The sequence below is a fragment of the Aricia agestis genome, chromosome Z (genome assembly GCF_905147365.1).
Source record: "Aricia agestis chromosome Z, ilAriAges1.1, whole genome shotgun sequence".
Taxonomy (NCBI): domain Eukaryota; kingdom Metazoa; phylum Arthropoda; class Insecta; order Lepidoptera; family Lycaenidae; genus Aricia; species Aricia agestis.
The window spans coordinates 10,117,453-10,136,018 of NC_056428.1; the positions used below are offsets into that span (position 1 = coordinate 10,117,453).

An 18,566-nucleotide genomic window follows, 5' to 3' on the forward strand; every position below is an offset into this window, starting at 1 on the left:
TATATATGAAAATAATTTTTTAATTCGCGGTAGACGGTTCACCGAGTGCCGGGTTTTGCGAGCTGTAGGATATGCTGTACTTATGCTGTAGTCATGGTGTAGTGCAACTTGTTATTTTTGACATTAGCGACCGTCGACCCCGCGGCTGCTCGCTCGTGAATTACGACTTCGTTAACAATATGGCGTCGTGTAAATATTTGTGTTAACTTGACGTTAATTTTTCAACAGATATGTGACTTTGGTAAATTAATAAACACTGAAACACCTGTCTATTAGATTATTTTTCTTACTTATTGCTCTTACTATTTATAGAGGCCTAAAAATTCCCGTATGGTAGAGTCGATAGAATCGACAATATTTATTTGACTTTTGTTTATATTTTGGGCAACAAATAACAATATAAAATAGAAGTTATTCAAACAACTGTGAATTTTACCAATGTTTAGCCTGCGTTTTCTTGAAATGATGAAGAGCGAAAGAAATAAAAAGATATTTAAAAGACCTAACTGTGGGTTTGATGAAATTGTGGCTATATTATATTTTTTATCACTTAGACAATTTATATTGGCATCCAGTAAAAGCTAGATCTTTATTTGTCTACAACAAATACTACACTAGAAACTAGTTTTCAAGATCACGATTCGTTAAAGAAGAGGTCAAAACGTCTGAGCGCAAACGTTTCGTGACCTTCTCGTGAAACTAGTAAGTCTACTTTTGATTTTGTATCAACAACCTGCCCAGCATGTTTCACATAGTGCTATTGAAAATAGTTTAATTTTGATAAATATTTTGTCCGCCAATAGCTATGTCCACACTATGCGCTTTCGTCCTCAATTTTCGTCATCTTCTTTCATTCAACTTTCGTTTTGGCGCATTCAATAATTGAATGCGTCAACGAACGCAACGCCAACGTTGTCATTTTTGTTCAGTTGCAGTGTCTGTCAGCTTCGCGTCGCTGCCTGCGTCGCGGGCATGCCTCACGTTCGCTGTTGACTGCGCTATAACGCATGCCCTTGACAAACATAATAATCGGCCAAGTGCGAGAAGGACTCGCGCACGAAGGCTTCTACACCGGTATAGAGCGAAAGTAGACAAAAAAATGTTTTTGTATGGCCACCCTTAAATATTTACTTTATTTTAATTTTATTATTAATTTTGTGAAAATTTCAAGTGCCTAGCTGTTACCATTACTGATTACGAGCAAAAAAGGCCAAAAAAATCACGTTTCTTGTATGGGAGCCCCCATAAATATTAACTTTATTTTATTTTTAGTACTTATTTGTTGTTATAGCGGCAATAGTAATACACAATCTGTAAAAATTTCAGAAGTCTAGCTATAGCGGTTCTTGAGTTACAACCTGGAGACAGACAGACAGACAGACAGACGGACAGGCAACGAAGTCTCGAAGTAATAGTAGGGTCCCGTTTGTACCCTTTGGGTACGGAACCCTAAAAAGGCACAGTGTGGACAAAGGTAATTACTTCTTTGCCATTATTTAAGTATTGAGAATCGTTCTAAATAATTATTGTTGTATCACGTACTCGTAAACGAACAGGAGATGTGGCAAAATGTTTAGGAGACAATTACTAACAATCCACAAATTATTATAATTCAATTTAAGTACATTTTTCAACACATTTCTTTTAGCCAGTAAGTAGCGTCGGCAAGTTTTAGTATCACTAATTTTATAAAGATGGTGTAGATAACAAAGTCATATTGATGTTTTCTTCCCTATTTAGCTGATCATTATTTTCTTATCTCTACTCGTTTTTCATTATATTTTAATGAATTGTCTGAATATATAAACCATTTCACTTTCTAATGGTCACTCCTAAGCAGGTCTCAAGCAAATGTTCAAGTTTCTAAGGAAAACACGAAACCCGTCACACACGTGCTTGCATTATAGTTTACGACCGAATCTAATTTAAAAGAAGCATTAAAATCGATAAAGTCAAGTTCAATCAATGGATTTTTGATTTGTTAGCAAAGAAATGATGCCAGTGAAAGTGAATCGAACTGAGATTTTAGAATTAGAAGTCGTCAAATTCATTCTTGCTAAATAAACTAAATTATGTAAGTTTTGCTTGAGGGCTCGATTTATAATTAAGAAAAGATTCCGTACCCAAAGGGTAAAAACGGGACCCTATTACTAAGACTTCGATGTCTGTCCGTCTGTCTGTCTGTCTGTCTGTCTAAGTCTTCAGGCTGTAACTCAAAAACCGCTAGAGCTAAACTTCTGAAATTTTCACAGATTGTGTGTATCTGTTGCCGCTATAACAACAATACAGTCGTACACTATCTAGTGTAGACTATTATAAGTTATAGATCTCATTATATTATGTAGTTATAATAGAGCTGTAGGGTCAGCGGTGTTAGGAGAAAGCATGCGACAGAGATACGCCCTTTACTTTCTCTAACTTCGATACCCGGACCTCGGACTTCCGTTTCTTAATTAGTACCATCAGAGAAGTTGTTTCCAAGGCAGTTGACGGACCAAGGTCGATTGGTCGGATTATGTCAACTTAATGTAAGTCATCATCTGACGGCTGGGTTTGAAAAAACGCGACCGAAATACGTAGGTCCGCCATGTGCCCATGAATCAATTTCTCTGATTGTACATAATTTGAAAAGGGCTTTTATATGGTTCATGTGTCAAAGTTTAAGGGTCCACAAAACAAGCTAGAGACTAGGAAAGGGGGCTCATGTGCTTTATGTTGTTTATCAAAGTTTGAGAGTCAACAAAACAAGTTAGAGATATTTGAAAATGGCATGTACCTACTTCTGTTTATTAATTACCTAGCCAGAAAGGGTTTTTTATGACCTCTAATATTCTTAATAGAATTTTGGAAAACATGAAACAAGCTAAATGCAAATATTTCCAAAAAGGACCTTGTGTGATGAGTTGATGTCTTAAGTATAGCTTAAAGAGCTTATATTTTTATGTGAGTTCAATAGCATATTATGCGAGAAATTACAAAATGAACTGAATGCCCTAAAATTCCACAAAAATTTTTGATGAAGACGTTTGGAAAATTTGTCTGTGTATCCTTTCAAACTAAATCTTAGCCTGGATACTTAGACAAATTGTCAAGGTCTTCGGCAAATATCAACGGCCAGCAATATGATCAATCTCTCAACAGATCAAGTGTAAGGTAAATAGAACGTGCAGTCCAGTTATGTGTTCCGCTACCCAGCCTGGTATGTACTTCCATCCGTATTCGACGCGCGTCCAATTGGCGCGACTCGGTCCACTTGTAGTCGTCCCAATTGGCCGACTTCCGCTGCACCGGCTACCCAGGAGATTTCGCGGCGCTTCCGTGTTTTTAAAAGACAAAGGGGATGGTTCTTATTCGGCTGGTTGAACACGAGAGTTCATCAATCAAATTGGCGTGTTCTCAGTTTCCATGAATGGTTAAAACGCCTTAACTATGAAAACCTGTTTTATTTGGAGTGCACTCTTTCCAAATATTACGTGAGGTGTTTAAAAAAGGTAGGTGAGGTAAAAAAAAAAAACACCTCACGTAATTTGTGGACGCCCCCTTGTCCAGTAAAACGAAACCTAAGCATCTCTACATCTACATACTTGAGTTTTATAAACGGACTTTGGCCCACCACACATTCTCACCGCGGCTGCATCTCCTGTGTCACCAGGATCAACATCGGTATCCAACCACGAAAACCATTTGATATGATCTCAGGGAGCCCGATCATACTTGAGTTTGACTACTTATAGACGGTTTACATTATTTCAATCCAGCAATATAAATTACAAATCAGCGCTAGAATAATGTAAGCCCGCAATTAAATGCATACAATCGTCAAGTTTTTGTTAATGATATAAGGGGGCAAACGAGCAAACGGGTCACCTGATGGAAAGTGATTTCCGTCGCCCATGGACACTCGCAGCATCAGAGGAGCTGCAGGTGCGTTGCCGGCCGTTTAAGAGGGAATAGTGTAATAGAGGAGGGTAGGGATGGGAAGGGAAAGGAATAGGGGAGGGTAGGGAAGTCAATAGGGTAGGGGATTGGGCCTCCGGTAAACTCACTTACTCGGCGAAACACAGCGCAAGCGCTATTTCACGCCGCTTTTCTGTGAGAACGTGGTATTTCTCCGGTCGATCTGGCCAATTCGTGCCGAAGCATTTCATTTTCCAACAAAAATAACATTGTATTCCCTACATACAAAAGCATTCACACATTATTGTATGGCAGGTGCCAGGTGGTCTAATAAGTTTTTGCATCAAAGTGGATCACCTAGCGGCGAATTCGGTCAGTGCATATCAAGCGGGGACCGTTACATGCACTATGTATGTACAAGCAACATAAATATTATATACGGTTGACCATGTTCGTATTGGATTAACCGAACTGTGTAGTGTGCACGCACACATAAGCGTGATTTCAGAATTCAGATAACTTTAGATTGCGTAAAGTGTAAACGCGCTTAAACTTTAACCGTCTTACCACAAAAGATTAAACATCTGTTGAACAGTTGTTTTGAGACCATTTGGTACTGTTTTTTTTTCTAATCAGCTGTTCAACGGGTGTTTAAATCTTTTGTAGTAAGCCCGTTAGTGTTAGATTTCAAGGATGTAATGAGTTACTGTACTGTCTGTTATCTATGCTGTAGCTACAACGGTGCAGGAATATGCATTAAAAATACGCTTGGACTACTTTCTATTCTGGGTAATCTTTGTAATAGTTGATCAAAATTCTGTAACTTAGCATAAAGCTAGTCATAGCCAATGTGGTTTTGTTATTCCTATATAAATCTCGTCATAATATGTAACTTTATACCACAAAGAAGGAAAGTATAAAATCTAGATTATAAGAAACCCTACAGCAGTCAAGGTTCAAAATAAAATAAACATTATGGTTTTAAATTCAAATTAAGTACCAAAACATAATTACGGACTGCAAAAATTACTGTTATAGTTTTACCTCCTTGTTATAAATGATCCACAATGTGCATTCTAAATCTAGAGTACGCAGAGTTTCTTAATATGCAACATTTTATCCTCATCTATCAAATCATTTTTCTAACGAGGCAGACAAGAACAAAACATGATATAAAGTCTTATCAGTACGTCGTCGTTTTATCAGTAAGACGTTTCTCTTTAAAGGTCCATTAGCTTGAGATATTTGTGTGTTCAATTTTGAAAATATTTTGTGTGGCTTAAACGTGATACGTAATGCACTTAACAGTTAATGGCTAACACACCCACGTCCACAGACAGTTAAATTTAACTTTACTGAATTTTGTTTTTTGGAGAGATAAGAAATCATAGATTGGAGATTGCCTTTTTTAATGTATATGAATGGTACATATATGGTCTTACCACAAAAGATCTAAACATCTATTGAACAGTTGTTTTGGGACCATCATGTACTGATTTTTTTTTGTAATCAACTGTTCAACACGTGTTTAAATCTTTTGTAGTCAAGACCGAATGTCTTTAAAATTATATATCATTAGTACAGTATTAAATTTTGTGATTCTCCTCGTGGTTTGTTTGACAGAATGTCAATGGAAATATTGAGTGACCCTTACTACCACGCTACGTTACTATAAAATCTAGATGTTTCATTGGAGTTAAGAGAAAAAATATGTATCCTCAAGTTAAAAGTTTAAATTTAAAATCATTCTCACCTAAGTTTTAAACTATCTTTGGTCTGCAGGCCAGCTTCCGCTTCAGTCTTTCATGTACCTGTTGACAAATAAATATTCAATTAGCTAAAGTTAAAAGAAATAAAAGAACTAATTTACTTTTAGACCTAAGTGAAAAGTAGCAACTGATAAAGATCTGTTAACACAATTGATAGAATATTCTAGCAGTATAAAGTAAAATATGTATCACGATGATATTAAATCATGTACTAAATAAAATGAGGACCTGCAAGATAGGCCGCTTGTGCAGGAACCAATATAAACACTTGTATGATAATTATTATTGTAAAATGTTATGAAATAAATGAATTAATTATTTATGAAATTAATTTGTTATTTGCCCTCCTAGGTTTTTTCCCCACAACGCAACAATAGTGCAGCGAGTAGAGCTCTTGCAGTAATGACGGAAGCTAATATCCGGCCGCGCACAATCGCGCAGATAATTACTACAAGACGCCACTTCCGCCTCCACTCTACTACGGAAGAATAGACAAAGTGACAGATTTAGATATTACTAATAGTTCGACTAACTTAATAAAACAAAAAAAAAATGAGCAAGGGCCGTACTTGCCGCTTAGCGACTTGTTCCAGGCAACCCTGTGGTATTGGAGAGGTTACAAAATTAAAGTCGAAGATTTATTATATAGATAAGGAAAACTTATACATTTTCCGCGTGTAATTACCACTAATTACCGCGTCATAAACGAATTTCCGCGCAAACGAAGTTGGGGCAACATCTAGTAGTAGGTATAACATACTTCAATATAATTTAATGTACTCATCGGTTTTAGCGTTTTTTGGTTTTAAAATATAATAGCCAGGAACTAAAACATAGATATTAATTCTGTTTATTATGCGACCAGTTTTAATTTCCTAAAAGAAATAAATTTCCGACACAAAATACGTTTTTAACGACGACGTGACGATGAGTCTTGTCGTAACGTGGTATTTTCAACCCAAGAAGAATTATTGCAAACGTTGAAAGATACGTTGATAGAGATAGATGGAGTAAGTAAGTAAGTAACGTATTTTAAAAATGTCTCTAGTTTTTAGTTGCAAGAACATTGTAGAATAAATTATACAGGGTGTAACAAAAATAAGTGATAATACTTTAGGGTGTGTACGTGTTCCTTGTAGAGAGTTCACTGTGAAAGTAGCAGCGCTGAAAGACCAAATTTTTTTCCCTTTTGTATGGGGAAACTCGTGACGCTCGGGCCCTTGCCCATACAAAAGTGAAAAAAAAAATTCGTCTTTCAGCGCTGCCACTTTTACAGTGAACTCTCTACAAGGAACACATACACACCCTAAAGTATTATCACTTATTTTTGTTACACACTGTATACTTAACCCAGTTTCTTTGTAGAGCTTTATAAAAATAATCTACAAATACGAGTTGTGGTTCAAAAGTTTGCCTTTTATTGAAAAGAGACTAAGCTTGAAAGAGCACTTATTGTCTCTCCACTAATGATTCAAGCTGACAAAAAGCTGTTTCTCATTGAAAGAGGACAATAACATTGCAATGCAGACGATAAATAGATTCAACTCAATGACTTGAGATCAACGTCCCATAGAAATTGATTTATTAGTAGATAGACCTTCGTTATTTGGTCGGGCTATGTCTGTAGGTTGGGTTTGAATAACCAGACCAAATTACGTAGGTCTGCTATTACACATCATTATGTTAATAAATCGATTAAGTGTAGGTACTTGTCTCGCAATTGGATGAAACTCAAGTACTCGAGAGCCCGCATTAATGTTTATTATTAAAGGGTTAAGTGAGAGAGAATACATCACTTATTGCCTATTAAAAACAATAAGTCTTTTTTTTCTATAACAATCTATATAAGAAGACTTCTCAAAAGTAACTTAAATGTGATAATTTAAGTTACTTTTGAGAAGTCTTCTTCTGAACTGGAGCCTTTAAAAGTTTCTAGTAAATGTAGATTGTTATAGAAAGAAAAATATAAAATGTGATGTTCTTGTTATTCGACTATGAGTATCATAGTCTGTGATTTGGGAGAGGAACCACTGACTAAAAAGAATTTGTAAATTCGACCTTAAATAATAATTTTTAAATAAATAACGTCCATAACTTTGTAGACAGCAATTCATTTAACTAAACCTAATCTAAATTCTAAACATGTATATATAAAACTCAAAGGTGACTGACTGATTGACACAGCCCAAACCACTGCACGAATCGGGCTGAAATTTGGCATGCAGGTAGATGTTATAACGTAGGCATCCGCTAAGAAAGGATTTTGATAAATTCCAACCCCAAGGGGTTCAAATAGGGGATGAAAGTTTGTATATAATAATACTTCTTAATGCGAGCGAAGCCGGCAATAGCTCGTCAAATCATAAATTACTATCGTTAGCTAGATCTCAATATGACAAGAAGTAATTGTACATAATTAAATATACTCTTTCGCATTTTTATGTGTTTGACTTTTGTCTACTTATTTAATGGACCGGTCCTATAATAGCTATATTCGTGTGTGAACCAGTTAAAATAATATAACTGCATGTCTCGTTTGAACAAAAACGTTTTTAATTATTATTATATATTATGTTGTTAAGTAATGCTTTCATGAATAGGTATTTGGATCACACAATGATGTAATCGCAAAGCAAATTAGAAACAAAACGGTAACGAAAATGTATTGAAAGAAATTGAAGCCTCTACATTATTAAATGCAGTGAAATGTTCCTAGAATAATACAGGTATTATGATGTTTCAGGTGTTGTAATAAAAATCCGTTTTTAAAAACGGCTCTAATCGAAATAAAAGATGGAAGGACAAGTAAAAATAATAATTAGACATGAAAGGGAACTTACAAAGATTCTATTTATTTCTTTTGATACCTCAAAAGAAAATATTTCTCATCAATAATAAATTAGCAAATACTCCACTCAATAATCTCACTTTAATGTGCTAACTGAGCTAACAGAACTGGCAATGTGAGGTTCAGGTGAAACCATTGTTTGCGGAGTTAACAAACTTAGCGCATTTGAACAGATGAAAGGCAGATTTATAACTTGTAATATCGTGAGACTACGAAAGCTAATAGATTTGTTCGTGTTTCTATGCGATCAAATCGCAGCATAACGTACATTAAACGTAAGAAACATATTTATCATATTATGAAACACTCAAAAACAGTAATTATAAAGCGCAGTTCCCAACGGCTATCTTTTTGGGTCATCACGTCGGAGGTCGCGCGCTAAATTTGATATATATAAATGCATATTTCATACAAATGAGGCCTTGTTCTAACATGAGTGGTAGAGGCTTGTGTTTCGCTTTCTGTGAACCAAGCTCGTACTATAGTACGAGCTTGGTTCCGTGTGCAGTAAAAACATACTGTTAACTGCACCACTTAGGGTTGTCGCTTGCTACATAATACAAAATACTTTTCCAAATTGATTATAATAATTATTAAATAAAAAATATATAATTGTAAATAACTAGAAATACAAAACACCATACATACTATAAAGTTACTCCTCAAGCCTAAACGGCTTGAAACAAGTAGGTAAATAGTAATTATCATTAATCAATTTTGAGCATTGCAATAACACTATTGCACACGGGGATCAGTGTCATTCAGTCAGTACACACATAAGTACTGACTGAATGACACTGATCCCCGTGTAAGTTAAAATATTATAAATTACGATGACTTATTTTCTTTTCGTCTTTTTATTAGTCAACATAAAAAAATACTTTAATTGAGAAGAACCTTTAAAATATAGCTGTGCCATCCCTATCCGCCATTTTACACGTGCCCTAAGATGTTCCGGACGTAATTTCGTTTCACATTGTTAATTGATACGACGTAAGATCGCGATAAAATGTTACTTAATAACGCCGACGCGACGTAAACGCTCAATGGCGAATTTATGTTATCAAAAGTGTAAACGAATCAGATTTTGTTTAAGTGCCAATTTAAATTTTAAAGCATTAGAAAACTAATGATGGTAATCTTAAAACTTTAAAAGTGTTACAGAATTTTAAGAATAATAATAATGTCCGCAGTTACTATTAAAGGATATTCAAAATGGAATTGGAAGTCATTCTTTAGTCCCTAAGTTCCAGGATATTTAGATATTAATTTTGATTTCTTACTCCACAATCGAAATTATCCACTGCAATTGGTCCGACCAGCGACCTCCATTGAGACCACGGTAAGGTACCACTGTCTAGTCCCTGCTCAAGAGTGATAGGAAAAGCCTAGGTTTTCTTGGCTTCCAAGTTTCAATTGTTTGGAAAGGTATTTAAAGTTGTATTAATGAATCGTAGATGAATCAAGTAAATATTTCGCATGTTCTCACTATCGGAAGCGACCTTTTCGTCAGTGGCGGATTTACCAATAGGCTAAGTAGGCTGGAGCCTAGGGCGGCAGATTTAGAGGGGCGGCAAATTTAGCCCCATCTTTTTATCTTACAGAAATAAAAAATCCCACCAAAAACAATTCTTGTAAAATATTGCCGAGACGACCGAAAGGATCGAAGGAAAGGACGAACGAAAGATGTGATCTCATGTACAGCCAAGCTTCTGAATCTATACGGCCTAACTCTACTGACCCTAACTTAAACGAATTCTACATACCAGTAAATATGTATGGCACCTTGTGTGGTCGTCTCAGCAAAAATTTTCAAAAAATGTTTTTGGTGGGATATGATTCTGAACTAAACTAACGTATTGAATTTCAAAGGTCAGTTATAGGGGCGGCATAAATTGAATAGCCTACAGGCGGCAAATTTATAAATCCGCCACTGCTTTTCGTACGTATTGTATGTAAATGTATTAATATAATGAGCGTGGGAGCGACAATGGGACGAACATTACTGTGATCACTGATCGCTATAACGGGGATCTACGAGGTGAGAAGTACCGTGTTCACTTGTCGAGTCAAAGGTTAAATCTTTGTTTTGAAGTTTTGTTCGGTCTACACGTTTTGTATACGTCGTAGTGTATATAGTTGTACAAATGTACAGTGATATATCATGCTAATATAGTCTATTTAAGTATTCTTGAATTATTTAAATAATTATTATAATCTATTACGTTATTTAATATTATAAAGCGGAAGGGTTTGTTTGTTTGTTTGTTTGAACGCGCTAATATCAGGAACTACTGGTCCGTTTTGAAAAATTATTTTAGATAGACCATTTATCGAGGAAGGCTATAAATTATCACTTTAAGACCAATAGAAGCGAAAAAAAGTAAAATGTGGAAAAAACCTGGAAAATTATTTGAGGCCGCTTATTTTTACAATTTAAAAATCGAATTTACAACACTTTCAACACCACGTAGACGTAGAGCTCGACAGCTTTCAGAGCTCTACATGGTATTGCAAAAATTACAATGATTGATCGTGACTTTGAATGATTGATCAAATGATAACACATCATTTGAATAATAAATAATTAATAATATGCAATTTTACCGAAACTTAATATTATAATATATAGATTAATAATTTGGCATTGGATCCATAAAAAATACTCCGAAAGCGCCGACAAAAGTAAAAACTAAACAGCTGCAGACCTAGGCATATATTTTCGCCACGCGGTAGAAAAAGAAGATGCTTAAGAAGTTTTGGCTTCAAATTACGTAATAATATTTATACATAATTTTCATTTCAATTTTTAAAAAAAAACAAATATAATCAATTATAAGTACATAATTCACAAAACATTTTAAGGAGACAGCTAGTCGTATTACCGTACTGAAAGTCTGAGCTCAGTAGGTACTCAGCCAGTTAATTAAATGTCCAACTTTTAATTAACACACAAACTTCGCAGACTCGTAGTTTAAAAAACTTGATTGTTTCAATGCGATTTGAATACCAAATCGAAATATTTTCGTTTTGATTATAAAATTTTGCGGGATTCTTTAATTATTTTTTTCTGTGTCAAGAGACTCGCGGTAACCTCCATCTGTATTCGTTAGTATTTTTTTTTGTATTCTATTCAACATTTTAAATACATAGTCGAAAATATTTTTTAGTACTTACCTATGATGTAGAATTATATTGTGCAGAATAAAATAATAAATAAGTGCAATTAATTCCGCAATCAGCGATAATAAAAATGTAATTATCGCGGAGTAATAACTTTTTGTTTTTTAAATTACTGCGGGCTAAATTCTAAATCCTTAGATGGATCAATTCTTATATAAAAAATCGTAGCCAAGCAGTGTATCTTAAAGGTTACTGTTCTCGATTTCTACCTGTACCTTCCGGCGTCCCCCAGGGATCCCATTTGGGGCCCTTATTGTTTAGCCTTTTCATAAACGACATTGGATTTAATTTTATACATAGTAATCACCTTCTTTATGCTGATGATACGAAAATTTTCATGGTGATAAAATCCACACTGAATTGCTCAAAGCTGCAGAATGATTTATTAAGATTACTCGAATATTGTCGAATCAATCAATTGTTCCTAAATATAGACAAATGCTTCATTATGTCCTACACACGAAAGACCCACCCAATAAATTTTGACTACACTATTGACAATTCTATTCTTAAGAGAGTTTCGACCATTATAGACCTCGGGCTAATTATGGACTCTAAATTAACATTTAGCAATCACTTTGATCATATTATTAGTAAGGCTTATCGTAATTTAGGCTTCATTCTTCGTATTAGCAAACCATTCAGAGACGTAAATACTCTAAACATTCTTTATATTTCCTTCGTACGTTCTATTTTAGATTTTTGTAGTACAGTTTGGAATCCATGTTTTCAAGTACACACTAATCGGATTGAAAATATTCAAAAGAAATTTCTAAAAGCACTTAACTACCGTCTAAATGTTTTCAATGAACCTTATGAAGATACCCTGCGTAGGCACAAATTAACAACTCTTTATGACATACGTAACATGTCCGACATCACACGACTATATAAAATATTAAACGCACTTACTGATTCACCTACATTATTATCAATGATATCGTTCACAGCTCATTCTCGGCTACCTGTGCGACCCTCACGTAAGAAGCCCCTATTTGTTCCTCCGAAACTTTCTAAAACTTACACTCGTAACTCATTTTTATACCGTTCCACTGACAATTATAACAGAAACTTCACCGATATTGATATTTTCAATAATTCTCTTAATAGCCTAAAATTAGAACTTAAACGTAGACTGAACATAGTTTGAGTTTTGTACTTCTGAAATTTTATGATTTATAGATATGTAACTCGATCGACTAAATTGTATTATATATTATTTTTTTGGATTTTTCAGTTATTCATGGTACCTTGTACGTTTAGTGTACATACAGGGTGCAATGACTAGCTATACTCATGCATGTATTAAAAAAAGCAGCATCTTTGGTTTAGTGTAAGCTAAAGTTTTAACTTTTAAGTCAATCTTAATCATATACGCGTCTCTCCAAAATTCACTAAATATTATGTTTCGGCACTATAGGTCCATTGTAAAAAAATATTACAACATATTGAATTTCTTTTGTATATGACTGTTTGATGCCAAAATAAATTAAAAAAAAAAATACAGCTAGTCTATTATGCATAATGCAGTTAATCGATTGGAAGAAAATAACTTGATATACCAAAATACCAATGATTATGCAACGTTTAGAAATATCTCGTGTAAACTGTAAATCAGTACACTTATAGCTACAACCTACATGGTTCTCACGCGGCCAGTTTCGTGAGTTTGACATAATATGGCGTAATTTGTACCTATCTAGAGAACTTGTGTGAAGTAACTTGTTCCCACTTGGACTAAAAGTAAAGATTACTACAGTATTAACGTAATGAATATGTACTTTGGAGATGTTTGTCCGAAGATAAAAGTCCTCTAAAGTCTAAGGAATACAATATTATACTCATCTCATGAGTCATGAAAATGGTGTGAAACGGTACATACAACGGTACGGCATAATATTCTTAGTTAAAATGGATTTGCATTTTGTAAAATAAAAATAAAAAACTTGAGAGGTGTCGAGGGACACCCGAATGGAATGAAGTTATTTCTTATTTTCAAAAAACCTGCAATACATAATTATTACTAGCTATTTGACCTAGCTTTGCTCGGTATTCGATACAACACGAATAAAATGACATTTTCTAAAAATTATTCCTAGCTAGATCGATTTACCGCCCCCGAAACCCCCTATAAACTAAATTTCACGAAAATCGTTGGAGCCGATTCCAAGATTCCAATTATATATATATATATATATATATATATATATATATATATATATATATATATATATATATATATATATATATATATATATATACATATATATACAAGAATTGCTCGTTTAAAGATATAAGATAACCACTCAAAGTATAAAAAAAACGCCATCTATTCACGCCCAGGATGTCGCTGATGTTTATTCTCAAAAACACCATCTAGTTGACGCTCAGCAATACCATTAACGCCCTCTGTCCCTACGATGCAGGTGCTAATAAAAAGTGTCGAGGTCAAATATCGTTCTGTCCAGCCTCCTTTCGCAACGCCGAAAGTGCTATAAGGAACTTCGTTCCAAAAACACTGTGGTCAGTATTAACTTAGGGTCCTTCCAGATGTCAGGAACGTGACGGTGTCAGGATGGACAGTTTGCTAATTGTACGATGTGACATAATAATAATATGATATCTATTTACTAATCCATATAAATGTCACGGTCACGGTCACAGTCACAAGTCAATCAAGACGTGGGAGAGCCATGCTTCGGCACAAATGGGCCGGCTCGACCGGATAAATACCACGTTCTCACAGAAAACCGGCGTGAAACAGCGCTTGCGCTGTGTTCCCTCTTAAAAGGCCGGCAACGCACTTGCAGCTCTTCTGATGCTGCGAGTGTCCATGGGCGACGGAAGTTGCTTTCCATCAGGTGACCCGTTTGCTCGTTTGCCCCCTTATTTCATAAAAAAGAAAAAAAAAGACGCACCATGTGTCTGCACCAACAATAGGCACTTAAGAGGGCGACTAACCCCAAAAATCAAACATCGTCCTTCTCTCTTCACACTCACGCCCGTCTTTCATATGCCAGGTGAAAAAGAACGACGCGCATTCATCGCGAAATTAGTTTTTTCTCAATAACTCGATAAATATGCAATATTTAAAAAATCCGCTAGGTCGATTTATCTATGATAGAATTTTATACAATGTGTTAAAATATTAACTTGGTTCAATGCACGGTTATGGCAATAAATGAAAAATTCGTGAAAATTAGATGCATCTTTGTGATTTTTTTCTATCAAGAAAATTTTAAGATATCGTGTTTTTGCTCAGATCGAATTCTCGGAAATATAATGTACTTAGTATCTAATTTTAGAAAATGAAACAATTCGGGGCTTATTTTCAAGTATAAAAATTTTCGTCAAAATTCGTCAAATTCGTCATCACTATCTTCTCTATATTACATCAGATTGGAGAAATTACAGATCCGTTAATTCATCTCTTGAAAGCCATGACTGTCTACAGCCAAACTTGTTACTACAACCCACATACAGTGAAAGCAGTGACTCTGTACATTTGGCCAAAGAGAAAAACTATTGGAAATTAATTTAAACTTAAATTGAGTTAGCAATGCCTATAAACTATCCATAAACTAAGAAGAAAGTTAATTCAACTTTAGTTATTAATTTGTAACGAAGCTTTGATTACATTTTGATGTTTGCAAATACTCAATTACAGTATTAACTTCTATTAGAATTAAAAGTAATATGGATCGTTAGAATATTTATTAAATATTTAATGATAAAGAGAATTTTCCATTTTCTTTTGTAATTATTATCGTTAAGTGGTACTAGACATTTTTTTACATAATTTAGCGTGAAGTGTGAACCGTACATTTTCCGGCGATAATAATCTAATATTTATGACGTATGGCCTAAATAAATAAATAATCGGCCAAGTGCGAGTAGGACTCGCGCACGAAGGGTTCCGTACCAGTTTAGAGTGAAAGTAGACAAAAAATTGTGTTTTTTTGTATGGGAGACCCCCTTAAATATTTACTTCGTTTTAATTTTATTATTAATTATTAAAATACAAATACAATTAAGGTTTTTGTGAAAATTTCAAGTGCCTTACTGTTACCATTATTGATTACGAGCAAAAAAGGCCAAAAAATCACGTTTCTTGTACATTGGTAAGTATAATCCCTTAAATATTGCCTTTATTTTATTGTTAGTTATTTTGTTGTTATAGCGGCAACATAATATATACTCTGTGAAAATTTCAGAAGTCTAGCTATAGCGGTTCTTGAGTTTCAGCCTGGGGACAGACAGAGAGATCAGTAATAGGGTCCTGTTTTTATTCTTTGGGTACGGAACCCTAAAGTAACCATGGGGTTACTTTAGGGTTCCGTACCCAAAGGATTGGACTGATTTTAATAAAATATGGACCATAAGGAAGAATATGGATTCTTCCTTATGGTCCATATTTTATTAAAATCAGTCCAATTTTATAGCCAAATATCGCTCAAATCTTACGATTTTATCACATTTTACTGTTAGAAGTTTGACGAGTTAAATATTGTTTGAATTTTAAAATCAGTGTGGGCCTTTCAGACCCCACGATACATTTAACCTGTCGAACTGACGGTCGGCCGCAGAGCCAATTCCATTTCCACTCGTTTTCCATTTGAGCTTAGCTAACTTAAATGTTTGCACACCGAATTAAAGCTAGCAGTTTGACTTTTCAACCCGCGGGGCTAAAATGGTCGCTTTGAAGAATCGTGATATGAATTATAACATGATTAATTTTTCTAAAACCGCAAAATGCAACTCTGCTTGCAATTCATTTCTGTATTTTTGTACTGATTTGACATTTGTTATTTTGACAGTTTTGACAATTCATTTGCTGAATTGTGAAACAATTCATGGGCTAAAATGGTCACATTTAGCAATTCCTCTCAAGGAATTGCTAAATGTTAATTGTACCTGTTAATGGCGATGATGAGCAGCTTAGTTTATTAGATGTGAAGTTTAAGACTTTTCGGAGGTGGTCAGCATTTATCGAATAAATTAAGTTTATATCAAAGTACCTAAAATTAAACATAATAATATTAGCATTTGCCATTTTAACATTGCATTGTAATTTGTAACCACTAACCCTGCTACGCAGGAGTCAACTTCATGGTGCCCAAATTTGTGCGAATATCGAATACTCTCTGCTCCTATACATTTTAAAATTACCCCACGTTTGATTCAGTTATCTTTTTGGAAATTCCGCAACGGAATTTTAACGAGATTTGGCGTGAATTAATGGAAGCGGTCAGTAAATCAGCACTGAGCGGGAACGTGTTACACCGGTCCGTAAACTGCATCTGCCTTCAAATACACTAAGGTTGGGTTGCACCAGAGGCGTGGTTAAAGTTAAAGTTATTTTTATAGTTAAATATGGTGTCCTTTAGCTTTAACTTTAACCGGAGAAATTCACGTATGAGCGGAGGTAAGGACGCCATATTTAACTTTAACCAAAGATTTAACATTTTGCACTGTAGTTATAGTTAAAGTTAGTTGGTGCAACCCAATCTAAACTTACGAGCTTCGTTTTATTCACCTGGCTGCATCGTAATACAGCATACTACACAACGATTATTATTATTCTTTTACATTGGACCGCTCAAGTGATATCATGACTACATGACTAGTTACTTTCATGATAATATAGCTAGGGCATGTGACAATCAAACTAAAATTATAATAATAATATAATATAATATCTATGGACGCTTCACACCACGTCAGTCTGGCCCCGTGCTAAGTACCTAAAGGACTTGTGTTACAGGTACCAGACAACGGAAATATATTTAATACTTTTATACTATGCATATATTTAAGATTTTTATTATATCATACACATATTTAATGCACATCCAGACCCGGGAACATTGAAAACTTTTTGTTCCGTCGGCGGGATTCGAACCCGCGACCCCCGGCTTGAGCTACCAACGCGCTCACCACTGAGCCACAGAGGTCGTCAAATTACGCCTTTAGTTACTTTTTCAGCCTCTACTTCTCTCTCTCGTAAAAATATTTAGCTGTCGATAGCGAATTTCGTCTTTGGTCGTTAGTGTTACTGGGCTATAATAGCGCAGAATAATAATTATTAATTATTATTAATAATAATTAATTACTACGCCATGAATATTATCTCAATAAATCCACCAATCAAATAGATTACGAACTTTTAGCTCCTTCAAGGGACAGAGCGTATAACGTGTGCTTTCATCAAATCATCTTTGAAACTAAGAATTAAAAATTGGCGAGAAATTCAGCACTATCTCATACTAAAATTATTGTTTGTTAAATACGAATGATTAAATTCTTCAAGTTAGTAAGCAAAATAGTTCTATTTACATGTCTATTTCCTAACTTTCCCTACCTGGGCTACCGCACACCGCAAAACACAAACCTACAGCCTACTTGTTAGTTCTAATAATAATCTAGCTTCTCCGTGTCACAGAAACCTGAGATATTAATCCCAGACATAATATTAATTACCTACATACCTACTTAAGTACAAGTACGATATGTCACACCGACCTATAAGGCTATCCACAGCACTTACTGGCAACTGCCGCACTCAGGCCCGTATTTTTGGTCAGTACTTAAGATGCGATCCGGTCTCAAAACGTGGTTCGGCTCTGTGATTGGTCCAAATTTTGACAGCCAACCAATCACAGAGCCTGAACCGTGTCTTGAGACCGAGATACATCTTGAGTGCTGACCAAAAATACGGGCCTCAGAGTGGAACAGTACTTAACTTAAAATTTTGACACAAGCCCCATACATTATGATCTGTTAAAATCTTCATTATATTGAAGGTTAATCATAATTAAATGTCTTTTTGCCGCACTCAGTGTGGAACATCAATTACTTAATTGTAATTA

The 18,566-nt window shown here is 34.9% G+C and overlaps 1 protein-coding gene across 1 annotated transcript in view; it reads right to left on the bottom strand.

The window, feature by feature from the left end:
- The window catches only part of LOC121738814 (ADP-ribosylation factor-like protein 4C), a 75,042-nt gene that overhangs the window by 2,352 nt on the left and 54,124 nt on the right, over positions 1 to 18,566 (bottom strand). The window contains exon 3 of the mRNA XM_042131064.1: positions 5,651 to 5,708. The gene's annotated coding sequence lies outside the window, so the exon portion shown is untranslated. The remainder of the gene's footprint in view (positions 1 to 5,650; positions 5,709 to 18,566) is intronic.